Source organism: Durio zibethinus, chromosome 6 (genome assembly GCF_047325235.1).
Source record: "Durio zibethinus cultivar Kanyao isolate XHJ-2024 chromosome 6, ASM4732523v1, whole genome shotgun sequence".
Classification (NCBI taxonomy): Eukaryota; Viridiplantae; Streptophyta; class Magnoliopsida; order Malvales; family Malvaceae; genus Durio; species Durio zibethinus.
The window spans coordinates 1,436,848-1,456,120 of NC_143167.1; the positions used below are offsets into that span (position 1 = coordinate 1,436,848).

Here is a 19,273-nt window from a genome sequence, read left to right on the forward strand (position 1 = left end):
CATTGTGGCAATGGACAGAACCTGACTAGTCCTACCACATATATAGCCAGTGGTGGAGCGACGTTGGAACCAGAGGGCGCATACCCCAAGATTTTTCAAGCCCTCTACATGTACATAAGGTATATAATGTACAAGTATTCCTTTTAAGAAGTAGAAGTGACCCCTCTAAAAAAATTTTAAATTTTTTTTTTGTGATTATAAATATTTAGAATCTCAAGATTTATGTTCAAGTTTTATTGTATATGAATTTATTTCAAATTTATATTAGATTTATTTAGTTATACTCAAATTTATTAATCAATTTATTTATTTAATTATTCAGTTATGTAATATTTGATTATGATTATAATTTATATTTGTAATTTAAAAAAAATTTAAGACAAAAAATTCAAATCTCAAAGTTCAATTCATTTGTAAAAGTATTAAAACTTATAGTTTAGTTCTTATTAACAAATTAAAAATAAATGTATTATTTAAATATGACTCATATTAAAATGTCAAAACTATTCAAAAAAATTTAACAAAAAAAAAAAAAGATGAGTTAATAGATCAAAAAGAGGCACAAATATTATTTCCTAAAAGTCTAAACCTACTATCAAGTCTTATTCTTTAAAAGCTTAAACCAACACAAAATCGTTGTAGTTACTATAAAAGGTCTATTCTTATTTTCTCAAAGAGTTAATTACAAGGATGGTACGAAAGATAATTAAAACTTCTTCCATAATAAGACCATTTCATCTTTATCTTTTGATTTTTAAATCATTAATAGTAAATTATAAGTTTTTTTGAATTTTAAATAAAAAATTATTAATATTTATCAAAAGAAAATCTTAATTTTATTCTCTAAACTAAGAGAAAATTTGTTAAAACTTTCCAATTTAATAATTTTCACATTTTTAAATAAAATTATTTGAGTTTCTTTTATTTTTAATAGTTATATATTTTTTATTTCAATATTTGAATTTTTCATATATCTTATTTATGATTATATTATGAAATACCATACTTTACCTAAAATTTTTATAACTTTTAATCAAATAATGACATATTATATGCTAAATAAAAAATTTTTAAATTATAGTTATTATTTAATTTGATCCCATGACTTAAAATCTTGAATTCCCCGCCATTGTATATAATTGCATGCAAAAATATTTTACTCTCAAAATTCTTTATCATTCTCACGAGGACTTTTAAACCATGCTCCATGTGTCAATATTTTATTTAAATCATGAGATATATTTATGCTTTGTTAAGTCAGTTGATTATTATTAAAATAATTAATGAACCTACTGAAATAAATACTAATCATTATATACTTTCTTAAATGTACAATAAATAATTTGATTTTTGTATGACTCGACCATGTGGGCATTTTGTATCTTAGTGGGTGCCCATGCAAACGCAAAATAATCAATCAATTATATAAGAGACAATAATTTAACGTGATTTGATCCAATCGATTTATATTTATGGATGAGAAATAAGATCCACTAGTTATAAAGAATTACAAATATATATAAAATGAATCTCACTCATAACCAATACTCATAAACACTTTTAATTTCTTCTATTCCTATGGAGTATTCTCAACTCAAACAAACTCATACCCATATACACCCATGCATCATACTTATGTGGACCATTTCAGTCTCTTTTAGTCCATTCACATGCATCATAACTATGTGGACCCTCTTAATCTCTTCTAGTCCACTCACAAACATTTAATCATACACACTCATAACAAGTAAATCTTCAGTACTCCTATGGGGTGTCTATCTCATAAAATCTTACAATTCTCTTACATTTTTTTCTCATACCTAATCATGTGGAGACTTTACCTCTTTATAACCATACAAACTTGCCTATTACGAATTTTTTTTCTCTTAGAAATTTTTTTCTGCAAGTCTTTTTGTCCATAAGTAATATCTAGCCAATTCCAAACAAATATGTTATGAGATTTGAATCACTATTCTTAATAGTCCCATCGGAGTTTGAGAAATGATAGCTTCTAAGAAATTCTCAATGAACTGCAAGAAAAGAGAATGAAACAAACAATAACTAAGATATTCTAACCCAAGGAAAACAATTACTTGCAACATTAAAAGTATTATACAGTTTGGGGAACAGAATTGCATGCTCTAATGCATTGTAATCTTTGCAATTTATTTATGGAATCTTGCCATAGTAGTCCTAAATATATATTTTTTAATTATCTGAAAATATAAACAATCAATATTCTCTTTAAATATCCTTGTTGATCATTGATTTGAATGGTATCATGCTGATATAAACATAAAGAGAGTAAACATGGTGAAAAAAATATTTTTACATATTCTGTAAGAGGAGTTCGGATGAACCAAGGTGCAACAGAGTTAACCTTTATATTGTCCTTTGCCCACTCACATTCCAAGTATTTTGCAAGTTGGTTCATGGCTCTTGAAAACAATGGAACTAATCATATCTCAATTCAATCTTCAAAGATAAAATCACTCAAGTATGCATGCAGTAGAGGTTTTATTTGGCTAGAACAAAAGAATACTATACCTTTTGTTGCTCCATATATAGATCCAACATTTAGTGATACCACATTAGCAACTAAAGACAGAAACAATGTTTCTAGCCCTAGAAGCTTTCAAAAGAGGATATGCAAGTTGGTAGAAATTGTAAGTAGACTCAAAATTGGTCCCCATGAGAAATGAGAAATCTTCATTTGTCACTTTTGAAGTCAACTTCAAGAAATGTAATATTAGTCATGCAATAATATATAATATCATATCATGCAATAAATATAAAATTATGCAAAATAATAAATAAATAAATAACTATGCAAATAAATATATTAATAATCATATAATCACATAAATAAAAAAATTAATAATCATGTAATTAAATATATAATCATGCAATTAACAATGTAAATCATGCAGATAAACATGTAATTAAATATATAAACCATGCAAGTAAATATACAATTAAATATATAATCATGCAATCATAGAAATAAATAAATTAATAATCATGCAATTAGACAAGCAATTAAATATATAATCATGAAAATAATATTATTAATAATCATACAAATAAACATGTAACTAAATATGTAAGTATGCAACAAAAAATATATATACCATGCAAATAAATATGCAATTAAATATATAATCATGCCAATAGTAATATATTAATCATGCAAATAAACATGCAATTAAATATATAATCATGCAACTAATAATACATAAATCATGCAAATAATAATATATAAATCATGCAATCATGTAACTAATAATATATAAACCATGCAACATATGCAATTAAATATATAAAAGTTATGCAAAAATCATAAAAAAAAAAGAAAGCAAACATTACTTTAATGGATCACAGGTTCTAACAATTTTTCACCTTTCAAAAACTGATATTTCTTACTACAAATCTTAGCTTTTCTTCTAAAAACTCCAACTGGATCTTCTTGGAAAATTTTTTTGCTTGATTGCTTATTCCTTATTAGTTCAAAACTTTGCCCAAATTTTCTCTATTTTCGATAATCTTTATTTGATCTTGAAGTTAATTGCTATGAGGCCCTCTTTTGATTTTTGATTCAAGGTCCTTATATAGGGATTAAATCTCTTTCGATTTGGAAGAAATTAATTCAACCAAATTAAGATTTCTCTCTAAATTTTATTCTCTGTGTAATATCCCTTTTATTAATAAATTGAGCCCCAAGTCTTTTCAAAATTATTCAACCATTAAAGTTAAAAATCTGATGTATAATCCAAGAGTTGAATTGAATATAAGATTTTTCATGCAAAATCCTATTTTTTTCCTTTTTATTTTTACCCTTTTTAAATTTTTTTTTTTATTAATAGACTTTGACTCTTTTGACAAAAAAAAATTAAACCAAAAATTAAACTAAAAAAATTAAAATACAAATAAAATTTAGGGCATAATCTTTGAGCCCAAAATTAACTTTCCCAATTAAGGCCTAATTACACAATCAAAATTAAAATTTGAAACCCAATGAATTTCAAAAATCCGCAAACAAAATAAAATGTTTACGGTTGCCCTTTTTTATGCATTTTTTGTGAAATAGGAATTGTACAAAGACAAAAGGCATCCATTTTGTCTGAGTTTAGAAAAATCTAAAAAGAAAATTGCAAAAGCTCTTCCTCAAAGGTTTGAAACTTTTTTTTTTTTTTTGAAAAATACTCCCCTACAACTGAGGTTTTGAAACTTTAAATAAAAGTACCCCTTTAACTTTGAGAAAATAAAGTACTCCTTCACCGAGATTTCAACTTTGAAAAATAAAGAACTTCTTCACCAAGGCTTCAACTTGAAAAATAAAGAACTTCTCCACCGAAGCTTTAACTTTGAAAAATAAAGTACTCCTCCATCGAGGCTTCAACTTTGAAAAAATAAAAAACTCATCCACTGAGGCTTTAACTTTGAACTTTTGAAAAATAAAATGCTACCCCACAACTGAGACTTTAAAACTTTAAAAAATAAAATGCTGCCCCATAATTGAGGATTTGAAACTTTGAAAAAATAAAATGAAATCATTTTTACCTTGAAAAAAGCTCTTCCCTGATAGAGGTATTGAAACTTTAAAAAATTCTACCTAAAATTAAGTTTCTGCATCTTTTCTTAATCATCATTGACTATCTTCCAATGTCTCTTCTCGAAATTATTTCCTCATCTAGTTTTTCTTTTTTGCTTTCCAAACATATGTAATGAATACATGCAATGAATGAAAAGACTTTTCACAATTCTCAAATTCAATTTCAAGATTCGAACTTTAATTTTTCTTTCTTTCAAACATGCATGATGCATGAGATAAATATGATAAATGTAATGTATGCAAACAATGAATGCATGAGCTAAAGATTTTTCAAAATTCTATCATAATTTCACAAGCTAAACTTTGATCTTTCTTTTCTAAACATGAAGTGCATGAGTGCAATAAATGCCATGATATATGCAACATGTAATTAAAGTAGTGAATACAACGCCATTTCTTTTCATAACAGGCATTTATTTGTTCATCATTATTTCAATTTAATGCCAAATGTAATCCATTGCATTTCTTTAATTCATCATGGGAAGAAATAAATGGTGAGGAATAAGAAAAATAAAAAAAAAGATAATTATTATAAGAACAAGTTTGGTAAAGAATAAATTAGTAAAGAAATAATTTCAGGATGAATTATCAAGATAAATACTGAGAAGGGTAAGTAACGTCTAAGATAATGAATATTCAGATAATTCTAGATAAATTAATTCTAAATTCTTTTTCAAAAGCTCATTTCATTGATTTTTTTTTTTATCTTTAATCAATTTAAACATTATCTCTATTTCTTGGGGATTTTCACTAAAGTTGTTTTTTCAAGTTTTTTTTTTTACTTAAATCGTCTTTCAAGTTTTTAGTTAAAGTTTTTCTTCTTCCTTCTTTTTGTTTTTATTTTTTGCTTTTTTTTGCACATTTTTTTGCACATACTTTCCTTCTTATTTCTATTTTTCTCTTAATCCATCAATAACATTTCGATAAAATTTTTCAACATTTTCATTACAAATTTGTTTTAGTCCAATTCATGATTCTCTGCTTCGGGCATTTACATTCAATCAAAATGGACTTTTAAAGAATGTAACGTAGGCTATGGTAAGGAATTATGAAAGAAATGGATAAAGTTGGCCTAAAATGAATTCGAAGTGTTATAAACCAAAAGATAATTTATTATCATATAAAACAACTTAGTTTTTTACCCCATTCTTCATCAATTCTCTTTTTTTTTTTCTTCACATTTTTTTGATTTGTACTATTCATCATTTTTTAGGAAAGATTTGAGTACCAAATAAGGTTTTTTTTTTTTTTTTTACCCTTGAAGTTATTATGGACCTTTACTTTCTTTTTTCTTTGTTTTTCTCTCTGTGATCAAGCTTTTTTCAAACTTTGTTGCTAGTGTAGAAGGTGATCTTTGGTTAAGATTTCTTTCAAAAAATTTTTTTAAATGGGATAGTAAATGGATAATTTTACTCATTGTGTGAAAAGTAGAAGAAATATTGTCATTTTTTATTTTAAATATGAATACTCTCAATGAAAAAAATTTATTGACTAAAAGCAAACTTGTAAGCGAACCATCATAAAAAACTACACATTACATCATTTCTATCTATGAATAAGTAAAATCCCATGTTAGTTTCATTTCATGAAACTTATCTTCTTTTACTTCAATGATCCTAATAGATTAGAAGTCTTAACTTATCAATTCTTTCAATATGAATGATGCTTTCAAAATTGAATCTTGAATTATTGTTATGATTGTCCGAACATTCACTATTCAGAACGTGGTAGTGGGTGAAATATAAAAGGCATGTATATAAAAGCAATGAAACAAATGAGAAAATATAATGAAAATGCGTTTGTCATTTTATTGAAATAATGAAAGATAAATAAAATACTGATATAAAAGACTCAAATGTTCAAAACTTGCATTATTTTTTAAAGTTTCTAAGGTGACAAACATCTATAAAAACTTCTTCAAAATCATGTCCTAGTATGGTTAAGCAAAGGGTTCTTAATGACATATATCCTTGTTTTTTTTATCAAAATTCACTAATCCATTTTTTTACCAAACTTTGCATTTTGTACTTTAATGCTATTTAATTTTTTATAGAATAGCCAGCAATCCCAAAATGATAGTCATAAGTAGCATTAGCATTATACTACTTCGAGTAAAGAGGCTTCATAGGTTCTAAATTTGGTACGATCAAATAGTTCTCAACAAATTAAAGGAGTAGCTCAGTATATATCATAGGAATTAAATCTATAGGAGCTCTTTCTCTTTTCACTCGATTTTTAGGTTAAGCAACTGGCCAAAAGTTAAGTGATCGTATGACTTGTTAATGAGTATAAGGACTTGATGAGACATTGTTGATGTTTAAGTGGTAAGGTTGTACATTGGGTAAGGAGAATATAGGGTAAAGCCTCTAACCTATTGCCCCTCATGAATTATAGCTTGAGTATCTTTTTTTTTTAGCACAACCATTTTTTTTACATCACCACTTTTAAGCTTTCCATTCTTAATGGCATTTTTAATGATCTCTTTAAAAATTACCATATCATTGAAATTTTTAGTGGCATTTTTAATTATCATTTCATAGTAAGGAGCTTTGAGAGTATTGAAAAATTAGATTATGGTTTCATTTTTAGTGAATAGTGGTTGAACTTAAGTAGTAATATCCTTCCATCTCTGGGCATATTCTTTGAAACTTTTAGTATCATTTTTTTATACTTTATAAAAACATGCAATCTGGTGCTAGATCTATAATGTGTTTGTGTTGTACAATGAAAGCCCTTGCAAATTTTTTTTATCTACGGACACGAGATTTATCTAGTTACATATACCACCTAGCTGTTGAACCAATAATACTATCTTGAAAAATATGGATGAGTAACTTCTTATTATAGCCATATGCAACCATTCTGCGACTATCCATCTTAACATGTGTAATAGGGTATTTGGTCCCATCATACTTCTTGAACACATGCACTTTAAATTTTGATGGAATCACCATATCAGGGACTAAGTAGAGTCTAGTAGCATTCATTGACTCATAAAAATCTGTCCCATCAATAGCTCTAAACTTTTCTTAAATGATATCCATATTTTAGGTTTCAGAGCTTTCTTTAGTTTCAACAATGCTAATCTTCAATTTTTTTTACTTTTTAGGATCTTCAAGATTTGAAACTTATGTAGAATTAAATATTTTGATGTCAAGAACAGGGGTAATAGGAGCAGAAGTAGCAATTGTTAGCATATTAGTCTGCATATAAGAATAGTTTACAATGAATGGTATTTGGTGTTGGGCTTCTTGAGATGTATGTTGAATATGGATCAAAACCAAGAGGATATAATGGATCAATCTCATTTTTTATCACTACCTTTTCTGCTATTTTTTTCCTTTGTTCATGTTCTTTAGCAACTCAGTAATAGTTTCTAGCTGTTCCTTCAATTTTTTTTGTACTTTTTCTAGCTTTTAGAGGCGAAGAGTGTTTTTTTCTTCCATGATCCATGCTTGATATCTAGTGTTGTAGCACCTCAAATTGTTTTTAGATTGAGCTATCCACAAACTTTGATTTTTCACAAGTTTTAAGAATTAGGATGACTTATTATCATGCACTTGAAAGATATTTATATATGAATGCATGGATGTTTGAATGCAATAAAGAGGATTCACCACATAACAATTGTTAACAAATAAAATCTTTATTAAATTAAAAGTTATTTCTAATTAAATCCACTATTACGTTTATGAAAAATCTAAAATTTATCGTGAAATGTTTTTTTTAATTTATCAATATTGAACTTGCACTTCATTAAGGAAAACTAATAGCTCTTGGCTATGTGTTCCCACTAGTGTTATCTTTGTCTTCCATTCTTCAACTTTTTCTACCATGTCCTTAGCTTTATAGGTAGCCACAATGATTTGATCAAGTATACACTCCAATTAGTTATGCTTTCTCACATATGCTTCATTGGCTTGTTCACCTTTTTCATTCATAACACCCATTTGTGTTTCAATTTTGACCACTACCCAATTGAGCATTTGGATGTGCTTTTGTGTTTCGGTGAGTGCTTTATCTTTTTCTTACATGTTTACTTACAATTGTTAATTTTTTTTCAAAAATCGGGCTAATTCATTATTGGTGGATGACTGTGTGACGTTAAGATAAAATTTTTTTTTCCATTCATCTTTTTCTTGTCTGAGTGCTTGAACCTTTTGGTTCATTCTTCCCTTAGCTCCCTTTTTACCTTTTGTTTTCAAGCTCTAATACATCTTTTTCAACTTGGAGCTTTCTTTTAGCATTTTTCATTACTAATAGGAAATCAAGATAGGGTGTTTTCATTGGGCCATTTGGAGTTGCTTCTTCAGGGATTCTAATGTCTTTACCTTACCTAATGTGTCACACAAAGTACTTAGGGGTAACCTCATTTGAGCATCTCATCTTATATTCAATTTGAAGTAAATTCCAAGCTTACGGGGCTTTGGCTATCTGTATGAAGGCATCAATTTCAACATATGAGAATTCCATTTTACTAAGTTTGAAAGTGGTAGGGATAAACTATTTATAGCTATATTATCTTTGCACAATGATGAGAGAATAACTCACTACTACACCCCAAAAGCTTAAGTGATGAACCTAAAGTTTATCTTCACAATCATACAACATTGGTCCATAAAGCATCCAAAGAGCTCTCCATATCATATCTTGGCTAGTGAGCTTGTGTAGAAATAAAATCTATGCTTCCTTGGATTTTTATGTAGGCCATTCATTTTCACAGAATTCTTTAATATGAGTGCTTGTAGTGAAATATGGCTTGCAAAATTTATCGCCACTATTTTTTATTTGACTTTTCATCTAAATGGTTAACAATTGAGCTCATCCAGTAAAACGGCCCTCTCCATTTTGATGACAATGATTTAAAGATCTAATAGTCTCAACCAAAATAGTAGGAATAGGGTTGATTTGGTAATCAAGTTGATCAAAGAAATCCACCACTGTAATATCAATATAACCAATTAGTTTTGGAAATATCATTATCCCTTATAGAGATAATGCCATCAAATCCATTTTTTTTTAGTGCCAAAATATTTGTATATAAATTCACAAACAATGGACCAAGGAATATGAATATTTTCACCTTTTCCTTTTACCCAATTATTAATTGTTTAGACATATATGATCATCATTTAAGCAAGCTTTTTTCAATAATCAACCTTTTTATTTTTCCAATATACCTTATTAAGATTAGAGAGATCCAAGCAAATGAGAGTTGAATATTCTTCAATAATTGGCACCATGTCAATCTTATTAAACACAAAGTAGTGATATGAAGGATCCTCAAACTAAATCATGACCCTAATAAGCTAATTATCAACAAGGACTGAAAATAAATAATGCAAAATCCCCAAACTTTTTTTAGAAAGTCTTCTTGTCAGTGACACACAATGGTTCCAAATATTGATCAAATCACTAGATCATTTCGTTTGAGATTGAGATGGATTTTGGTAGGTAGAGTAGTTATATAATTGGTTGGCAAACAATCACCTCTTTTAAGCCAAGCTTCTTTGAACTTTATTTTTAGGCACATAGCAAACTTTGATAGGCTCTCTATGGATGTAATTAAGATTCTTTTTATTAAGAGTGTTTTATGAAAATCACCCTTTATGTAAATCTCAATAATGCATGCATGCACAATAAAGTAAAGAGAGAAAAAAAAGTTAGTTAACATAATATAGTATATAGAAGGAATAACAAAATATAAAATGTTAGTATGCAAAAATATATACAAGGAATAACATAATTTATAAGACTAATAATTATCCCATCATGTGTCTTATTTAGATTTTTTTTTCTAATTAAAAAGAAGGTAGAGCTCTAGCCTAGATTTGGATGTTAGGGTTTATGTATATGCTGGGTTAAAAGGTTTGACAATCTAAAGGCTCTCAAATTATTCATTACATCATAATCCATTATAGACTAGTAAAGCACCTCAATCATCACTGTCATTATAGCCATCAAATGGAAATGGTCTAATTTGAGTAAGAGTTATCAACTCATGAGAGTGTAGGTACTTACTCTCTCCTAATAAAGGATAAAGTTTGGGTATAAAACTTATGCAGAAATGCAAGTGTGGTGTGTGTAAAGGGACATGCCGAGTAATCAAATAGATAGGTGTGAATAAAAAATAATATTTACAAAACAATCAAATAAGAAATAAGAAATCATAAACAAATAGGTTAGTCCACATAAATAATTTACATAATAAAAAATTATCAAAATAAGGCTTAAGATAACACATAACTAACTAATGACTTGATTTTCTAATATCCTAGTGAAATTGCCAAACTATCATAATGTTTAGGTTAGGAAATGATTGGTGGATGACTGTGTGTGTTGAGATCAGAAAAAATATTCTTCCATTCATCCTTTTCTTATCTAAGTGCTTGAATCTTTTGGTTTATTCTTCCCTTTAGCTATTTTTTTAGCTTTTTGTTTTCTAGCTCAAATTCATCTTTTTCAACTTTGAGCTTTCTTTTAGCAGTTTTCACTACCAATAAAAAATAAAAAAAGATGATTTCATTGGGTCATTTGGAGTTGCTTCTTCAGGGATGCTAATGTTTTTACCTTGCCTAATGTGCCACATAAAGTATTTAAGGGTAACCTCATTTGAGCGTCTCCTCTTATATTCTTTTTGAAGTAAATTTCAAGCTTACAGGATTTTGGCTATCTTTATGGAGGCATCAATTTAAACATATGAGAACTCCATTTTACTAAGTTTGAAAGTGGCTGGATAAACTGTTTATAGCCATATAATTTTTGCACCATGATGGGAGAATAACTCATTATACCCCAAAGGCCTAAGTGAGAAACCCAAAGCTTATCTTCACAACCATACAACATTGATCCATAAAGCATCCAAGGAGTTTTCTATATCACATCTTGGCTAGTGAGCTAGCGTAGAAATAAAATCTGTACTTCTTTGAATTTTTGTGTAGGCCATTCATTTTCACATAATTTTTTAATGAGAGTGCTTGTAATGAAATATGACTTGCAAAATTTACCACCACTATTTTTTATATGACTTTTCATCCAAATGGTTAATAATTGAGCATATCCAGTAAAACGACTCCTCTCCATTTACGCGACAATGATTTAAAGATCTAATAGTCTCAGCTAAAATTATAGGAATAGGGTTGATTTGGTAATCAAGTTGATCAAAAAAATCCACCACTATAACATCAATATAACCAATTACTTTTAAAAGTACTATTATGCCATATAGAGCCGATGCCATAAAATCCATGCTTCTTTTAGTGCCAAAATATTTATATATAAAGTCACAAAAAATGGACCAAAGAATACCAACACTTTCACCTTTTCCTTTTACCCAATTATCAACTGTTTGAACATTTACGACTATCATTTGAGTAAGCTTTTTTTGTTAACTAGTCGTTTTATTTTTCTAATATACCTTATTAAGATTGAGGAGATCTAAATGAAGAAGAGTTGAATATTCTTCAATAGTTGGCACCATGACAACCTTATTGAACACAAAATAATGATATAAAGGGTCCCCAAACTAAATCATGGCCCTAATAAGGTAATCATCTATAGGGACTGAAAAAAATAATGCAAGATCCTCAAACTTCTTTTGGAAAGTCTTCTTAGTAGTGACACACAATTGGTTCCAAATACTAATCAAATTGCTAAGATCATTTCGTTTGAGATTGAGATGGATTTTGACAGATATAGTAGTTACATAATTGGTTGGCAAACAATCACCTCATTTAAGTCGAGCTTCTTCAGACTTTATTCTCAGGCATATAAGAAACTTCATAAGCTCTTCATAGATGTAATTAGGATTCTTTTTACTAAGATTATTTTGTGACAATCACTCATTATGTAAATCTCAATGATGCATGGATGCACAATAAAGTAGAGAAAGAAAAAATGTTATTTAAAATAATATAATATATAGAAGGAATAACAAAATATAAAAGGTTGGTATGCAAAAATATATATAAAGAATAACATAAATTTATAAGAATAATAATTATCCCATCATGTGTCCTATTTAGGTTTTTTTTTAATTAAAAAAAAGGTAGGGCTCTAGCTTAGGTTTTGATTCTTAGGGTTTATGTATATGTTGAGTTCAAAGGCTTAACAATCCAAAGGCTCTCAAATTGTTCATTATATCATCATCCATTATAGACTAGTAAGGCATCTCAATCCTCATCTATCATTATAGCCATCAAATAGAAAACGTCCAATTTGAATAAGAGTTTTCGTTAGCTTACATAGAGGTTATCACCTCACGAGAGAGTAGGTACTTACTTTCTCTTAATAAAGGATAAAGCTTAGGTATAGAGCATATACAGAAATGCAAGTATGGTGTGTGTAAAGGGACATGTTGAGTAATCAAACAGATAGGTGTAAATAAAAAATAATATCTGCAAAATAAACAAATAAGAAACCACAAACAAATAGGTTAGTCCATATAAATAATTATATAATAAAAAACTATCAAAGTAAGGCTAAAGATAACACATAACTAAGTAATGACTTGACTTTCTAATATCCCCAGTGAAGTTGTCAAACTGTTATAACGTTTAGGTTGGAAAACCTACCCATTTGACACAAAAATAATGGAGTCACCACTAATATTTTTTAGTTAGGTGTGATTGGCCACCTATGTGAATCTATCCTTTTTAATGTTATGCTAAGCCTAAGTTAAGAGTCTTTAAAAAGAATAGGTTATGATTTATATCAACAGAACTAAGATTCAAAAGTCGATTACGTGCAGGGAAGGTATTAGCACCCCTTTACGCCCAAAATTAATATTAAATTAATTATGTGTTATCTTCCCTAAGCCTTAATCAAAGATGATTTTGTCATGTAAATCAAAATCAATTCAAATCCTTTTTATTTATTTACAAAACATGGTGGTACAAAAATTTTATCAAAATATCAAGCAATCATGCAATCATGTAATAAATCTTAAATCATACCATGCAAAAATTATCATGTAAATATATTATAAACCATACCAAATGTCATGTGATAATATCATGCCTAGATCATGCTAAAATATTCATGCAAGAATGTCATGCAAATATGTTAATAATCATGCAATAATAACAATAATGTAAATATATAATATTATTATGCAAATATATTAATTATCATGCAATAATATAAAATGCCATGCGACAATATAAAATACCATGCAAATATATAATTATGAAATCAATATAATCACACAAATATATAAGTAATTATGTATAATCATGCAATTATGCACACAATAAATATAGAAACATACAATTAAATATCATTCAAACATAATATTAATCATGCAATAACATATAATATCATATCATGCAATAAATATAAATCGTACAATAATAATAAATAAATAAATAACTATGCAAATAAATATATTAATAATAATACAATCACACAAATAAATAAATTAATAATCATGTAATTAAATATATAATCATGCAATTAACAGCATAAATCATGCAAATAAACATGTAATTAAATGTATAAACCATGTAAATAAATATACAATTAAATATGTAATCATGCAATCACACAAATAAATAAATTAATAATCATATAATTAGACATGCAATTAAATATATAATCATGCAATAATAATATTAATAATCATGCAAATAAACATGCAATTAAATATATAATCATGCAACTAAAAATATATAAACCATGCAAATAAATATGCAATAAATATATAATCATGCAAATAGTAATATATTAATCATGCGAATAAACATGAAATTAAATATATAATCATGCAACTAATAATACATAAATCATGCAAATAATAATATATAAATCATGCAATCATGTAAATAATAATAATATAGAAACCATGCAAAATATACAATTAAATATATAAAAGTTATGCAAAAATCACAAAAAAGGAAAAGAAAAAATTACCTCAATGGATCACGGGTTCCAATAATTTTTCACCTTTCAAAAACTAATGCTTCCTATTATAAACGTAGCCTTCCTTCCAAAACCTTTAATTTGATCTTCTTGCAAAAATTTTTGCCTATTTGCTTATTCCTTGTTGGTTCAAAACTTTACTCAAATTTTTTCTCTTTTCAATAATTTCTATTTGATTTTGAAATGAATTGCTGTGAGGCCCCCTTTTGATTTTAGATTCAAGGTTCTTTTATAGGGATTGAATTTCTTTTGATTTGGAAGAAATTAATTCAATCAAATTTAAGATTTCTCTTCAAAATTTATTCTCTATGTAATTTTTCTTTTTTTAATAGATTGATTCTCAAATCTTTTTAAAATTATTCAACCATTAAAGTTAAAATCTAATATAGAATTCAATAGTTGAATTGAATCTAAGATTTTTCATGCAAAATTTTTTTTTATTTTTACCTTTTTTTAAAATTTTTTTACCAATTGATTTTGACTCTTATAAATAAAAAAATAAAAAATAAATAAAAAATTAAACTAAAAAAATAAAATATAAACATAATTTAAAGCTTAATCTTTGAACCCAAAATTCACCTTTTCAATTAACATCTAATTACACAATTAAAATTAAAATTCAAAACCCAATAAATTTAAAAAAATCTCTTAACAAAATAATGTATCTACACCATATAATTAAATACTTGGTGAACACCTAAAGATTACAACAATTGTCATTATTTTCTTCAAGGATATCCTCGAGAGATTGTTCTTTTTAATTATTCAATTTCTTTTCTTTTCGGTGATGAGATAAAGAGAAGAAAGGGTAAAATTTGCTGAATAAAAAGCTGACAAAAATTACATAACTTAAACTTATAAGCGATAATTTGAAAGGATTTTATCAAATATGCACCAAATAAAAATAGATATAGTAGTACAAAATAAAATAGCTTTCAATCTTTCAAATCTTTTTGACAAATGACAATACCTTTGAATTAATGGCAATTTGGTACCATTAACAAAACCCTAGTAATTACTTAGTAATTAGTTAAACAACGTAACCAATCTCAAATAGAAAAATATTAAATCATGTTTAATAATATGAATTAAAGTGATATTTAAAGAAAAAATATAATTAATGTATTGTCTGAAAACAATTAAAATCTTTCATCGAGCCTAATAAACTAGGAAAAAAGAAAATAAACAAAGTTTTTCTATCGTTTTTTAGTTTTTAAAGTCTTGTTCTTGGGAAGAAAATTCCACATTAGTTGATCGACACACAAAAATATTGATTTATTATTTTTTAATTAAATTATTGACTGTTAGCTTAGATCAAATTAATAATGTTAATCTTAATTGTCATTTGAAATTCGAATCATATGGACTTAATGCTTTCACTGTACAAATAACCTCTCTCGAATACTATTAAATCAGTTCAGTTTTCATATCTACTTTCAAATTTTCTCTTTTTTAACTTTCTTTTCAAGCACTAATATAATTATTAAAATGCAAATACCAAAAAAACCTTAGACTTTTGCTATTAACCGACTTTCCACTTTGTAATTTTAAGCTTCGGCCTTCATCAAGATAACTCGGTTCGACCAGCACCAAATAAAAAATATATTAGTACAAAATAACATAGAACCCTTTTGACAAATGACAATGGTACCATTAATTAAACCCTAGTAATTAGTTAAACAGAGTAACCAATCTCAAATAGAAAAATACTAAATCGTACTGAGTAACATTGATTAAAGTGATATTTAAATAAAATATAATTAATGTCTTGTCAAATTATTGAAAGAAATTAAAAATTAAAAATACTTTCTGGAACCCAGTAGATTAAAAAGAAAGATAACAAACAGTGTTCCTCTTTCTTTCATTAGTTTTCAAAGTCTTGTTCTTCGGAAAAAATCCCATTTGCTGTCACCCCACCATCAACACGAATAATTTGGCCCGTTATGTAAGAGGACATAGGAATGCTATCAAATGGGCAACCTCTTCTGGCTGTCCAGGGCGACCCAGTGGAGTTCGAGAGTTTAGAGCTTCCAAGAATTTATTGCTACTGAGAAATTCAATATCACTGTACATTCAGAATTTGTTAAATCATCAGGAGGAAACTATAATTCACAAAAAAAAAAAAAAAAGAAGGCATGCTGAAGAGATACTGGTTCAACAGGTGGGGGTTCTGATGAACCAAGGTGCTACACAATTGCTTCTGATATTATCTTTTGCCCACTCGCATGCCAAATCCTTTGTCAATTGGTTCATTGCCCCTGTTTAAAAATATTGCACCAAATTTAATTACACTTCTACACCAAAAAAATTTCAACAGCACTAAAATTTAACGAAGTTACTCGGATTCAGGGTAAGTAAGAGATACGGATGTGTGTCCAAACACGGATATGTTCAAATTTTTTGAAGGCTTTTTTTTGGTATATATGAAAGATCAGAACTCCATACCCAAGTCTGTTAAATATGTGTTAGATATAAGTACTTTGAGAAAAAATGAAGAGTTGGAGTAACATAAAAATTCAAATTAACTAAGATTTTTATCACTTTCAAATAGGTACCTTTAGTTGACCCATAGATAGATCCAACATTGAGTGAGAGCACACAGGCAACAGAAGAAACAAAAACAATGCTTCCAGCTCCTGATGCTTTGAGAAGGGGATAAGCAAGTTGGCAGAAGTGGAAAGCCGATTCAAAATTGGTTCTTATCAGATTTGACAGTTCTTCACTCGTGCAATCGATGGTTGCTTTCCAAACGTTTGTCCCAATATTGTTTATCTCTAACAATCAAAATTTTTAACACAAAAATTCTTCAAATGCTCAGCTCAACTCAATCATCTGCTCAGTTAAGGACTATATATCCTTTGAAAGTTTTAAAGAAACCAGATTCTATAATTTCAGCCATGTGATTACTCTGATTTCTGATGAAAATACAAAATAATTTTATTAATATCATGATAAAATTGATGCTTCTTCCTACCAAAGATAATGAAACTTACAAGAATGTTAAGTTTCCCACTGAACAGAGAGGAAACTTTGTTCATCAGCCTTTGTCTTTCAGCTGGAGAGGCTACATCACAGACTGAACCAAGAACTTGTAAACCCTTCATCTTCCATTCTTTCAAGCACTCATTCAGCTGATCTTCGTTGCGCAAGCATGTATAAACTGTTGCCCCAAGTGCTGCCAATTCTTCCACAACAGCAAGCCTAAAACACAATTTAACCAAAAAAAAATATATATATATATATATATTGCAGAAATTAACAGAAACATTTTAAGTGAAAGAACAATCTGATGAACCATACGGAGAAGGGAAGTATAGTTACCTTACCCGATTCCTTTGGTTCCATCGGTAACAAGAGCAGTTGCTTCTTTGAAAGACCATTGCCTTAAACTTGAAGTTGCATCCCTTGCCACGATAACTCTCTTTCTCTGTAATTCACTCTCTCAAGGGCCAAAAGCTTGAGGTATGGAAAAAAAGTCCATAACAAGGAATGTTGGATCTTAGAGTGACACGTAAATACTTCAATTAATTTTTTCTCACAAAATTTATTTAATAAAAAATAAAAACAAAAAATCAAGCGATTCATTTGGATTCAATAGGTCTATTTTTAGTCAAGAGCCAATAAAATCTCAAAGTACTGGAAAACAAATAACAAGTAAGGGAGAGAGAATGCTTAGGGAAGAATTCAATAGCAAGAAATGGAGACAGCTAGTACACAAATGCAAACATGGGAAATGACTCCTCTTCTATGCTGGTCAAATAGCGATTTCCATGGCAGAATTTTGAAAGAAGTTACCCATGTCATTATGATTACACAACAATGGCTATAATCCAAATAAGAATACTGAAGGAAATTATGTTAGAACAGTGAAAGAAAAACAAGTGATAAGCTAAGGAAAGCCAGAAACTATTATAGCACAATAAATTGTAGCAGGGTAGAAGTTCTTGTTCAAATATGAAAGAATGAGCAGGGGATTGCCAACAAAATCTAGTGGAAATCAGATAATGTGAAATTTTTTAATTTTAAATTTAACAGCAGTTGGTTTGACATAAAATAGGAAGATAGAGAGGAACAAGACATGTCACCATCAAGATAAATAATCTGACCCGGTTATGTAAGATGATGCAGGCAGGCAAAGGAATGCCACCAAGGATGAAACCTCTGTTGTTACCATAAATGTTAACTTAAAACAATCTAATAATAAAGTAGATGATAAACATGGGAAACAAGCATATATGCTATTATGCTAGAGAATGGAAGTCATTGCCTATCACAACCATAATCCAGCTGCATCACTGTGAAAATACAATCAGAACTCGGTGCAAACTATAAAAAAGATCTGTGAGAAAAAGTAAATTACTTGTTCAACGAAGGATAGGTTCTGATGTACCAAGGTTCAATGCATAAAAACACATCAGACCACCCAAGTGAATTGAAAAGGAAGTTATGGGTTTGAAAGAGAGGATTAAATGGGTGTTAAGCTGGGGTTTAAATGAAACAAAAAAGGGTTTTGGGTGTTCTTCCTTTATTTGAAAAGGATGCATCTTTTGCATGACACTTACAAAACCCATAACGCAAAATTTGAAAATCAAGACACCAGTCTAGCAAAAGACAAACAATCTGCATAAGAACAAAGATTTCCATCATAATTTATTTTGTATTTCTTCCATTGAAGCTGCTGCTGCATAGGCCATTCTTATTTGCTTCTATATATACTTGATCATACATATAACAGTACTACCA

At 28.2% G+C, this 19,273-nt stretch overlaps 1 pseudogene; it reads right to left on the reverse strand.

Annotated features, from left to right (window-relative positions):
- Nucleotides 1-16,394: 16,394 nt before the first annotated feature.
- LOC111285018 (tropinone reductase homolog At5g06060-like) lies at nucleotides 16,395-19,217 on the reverse strand (annotated as a pseudogene).
- Nucleotides 19,218-19,273: the final 56 nt, after the last annotated feature.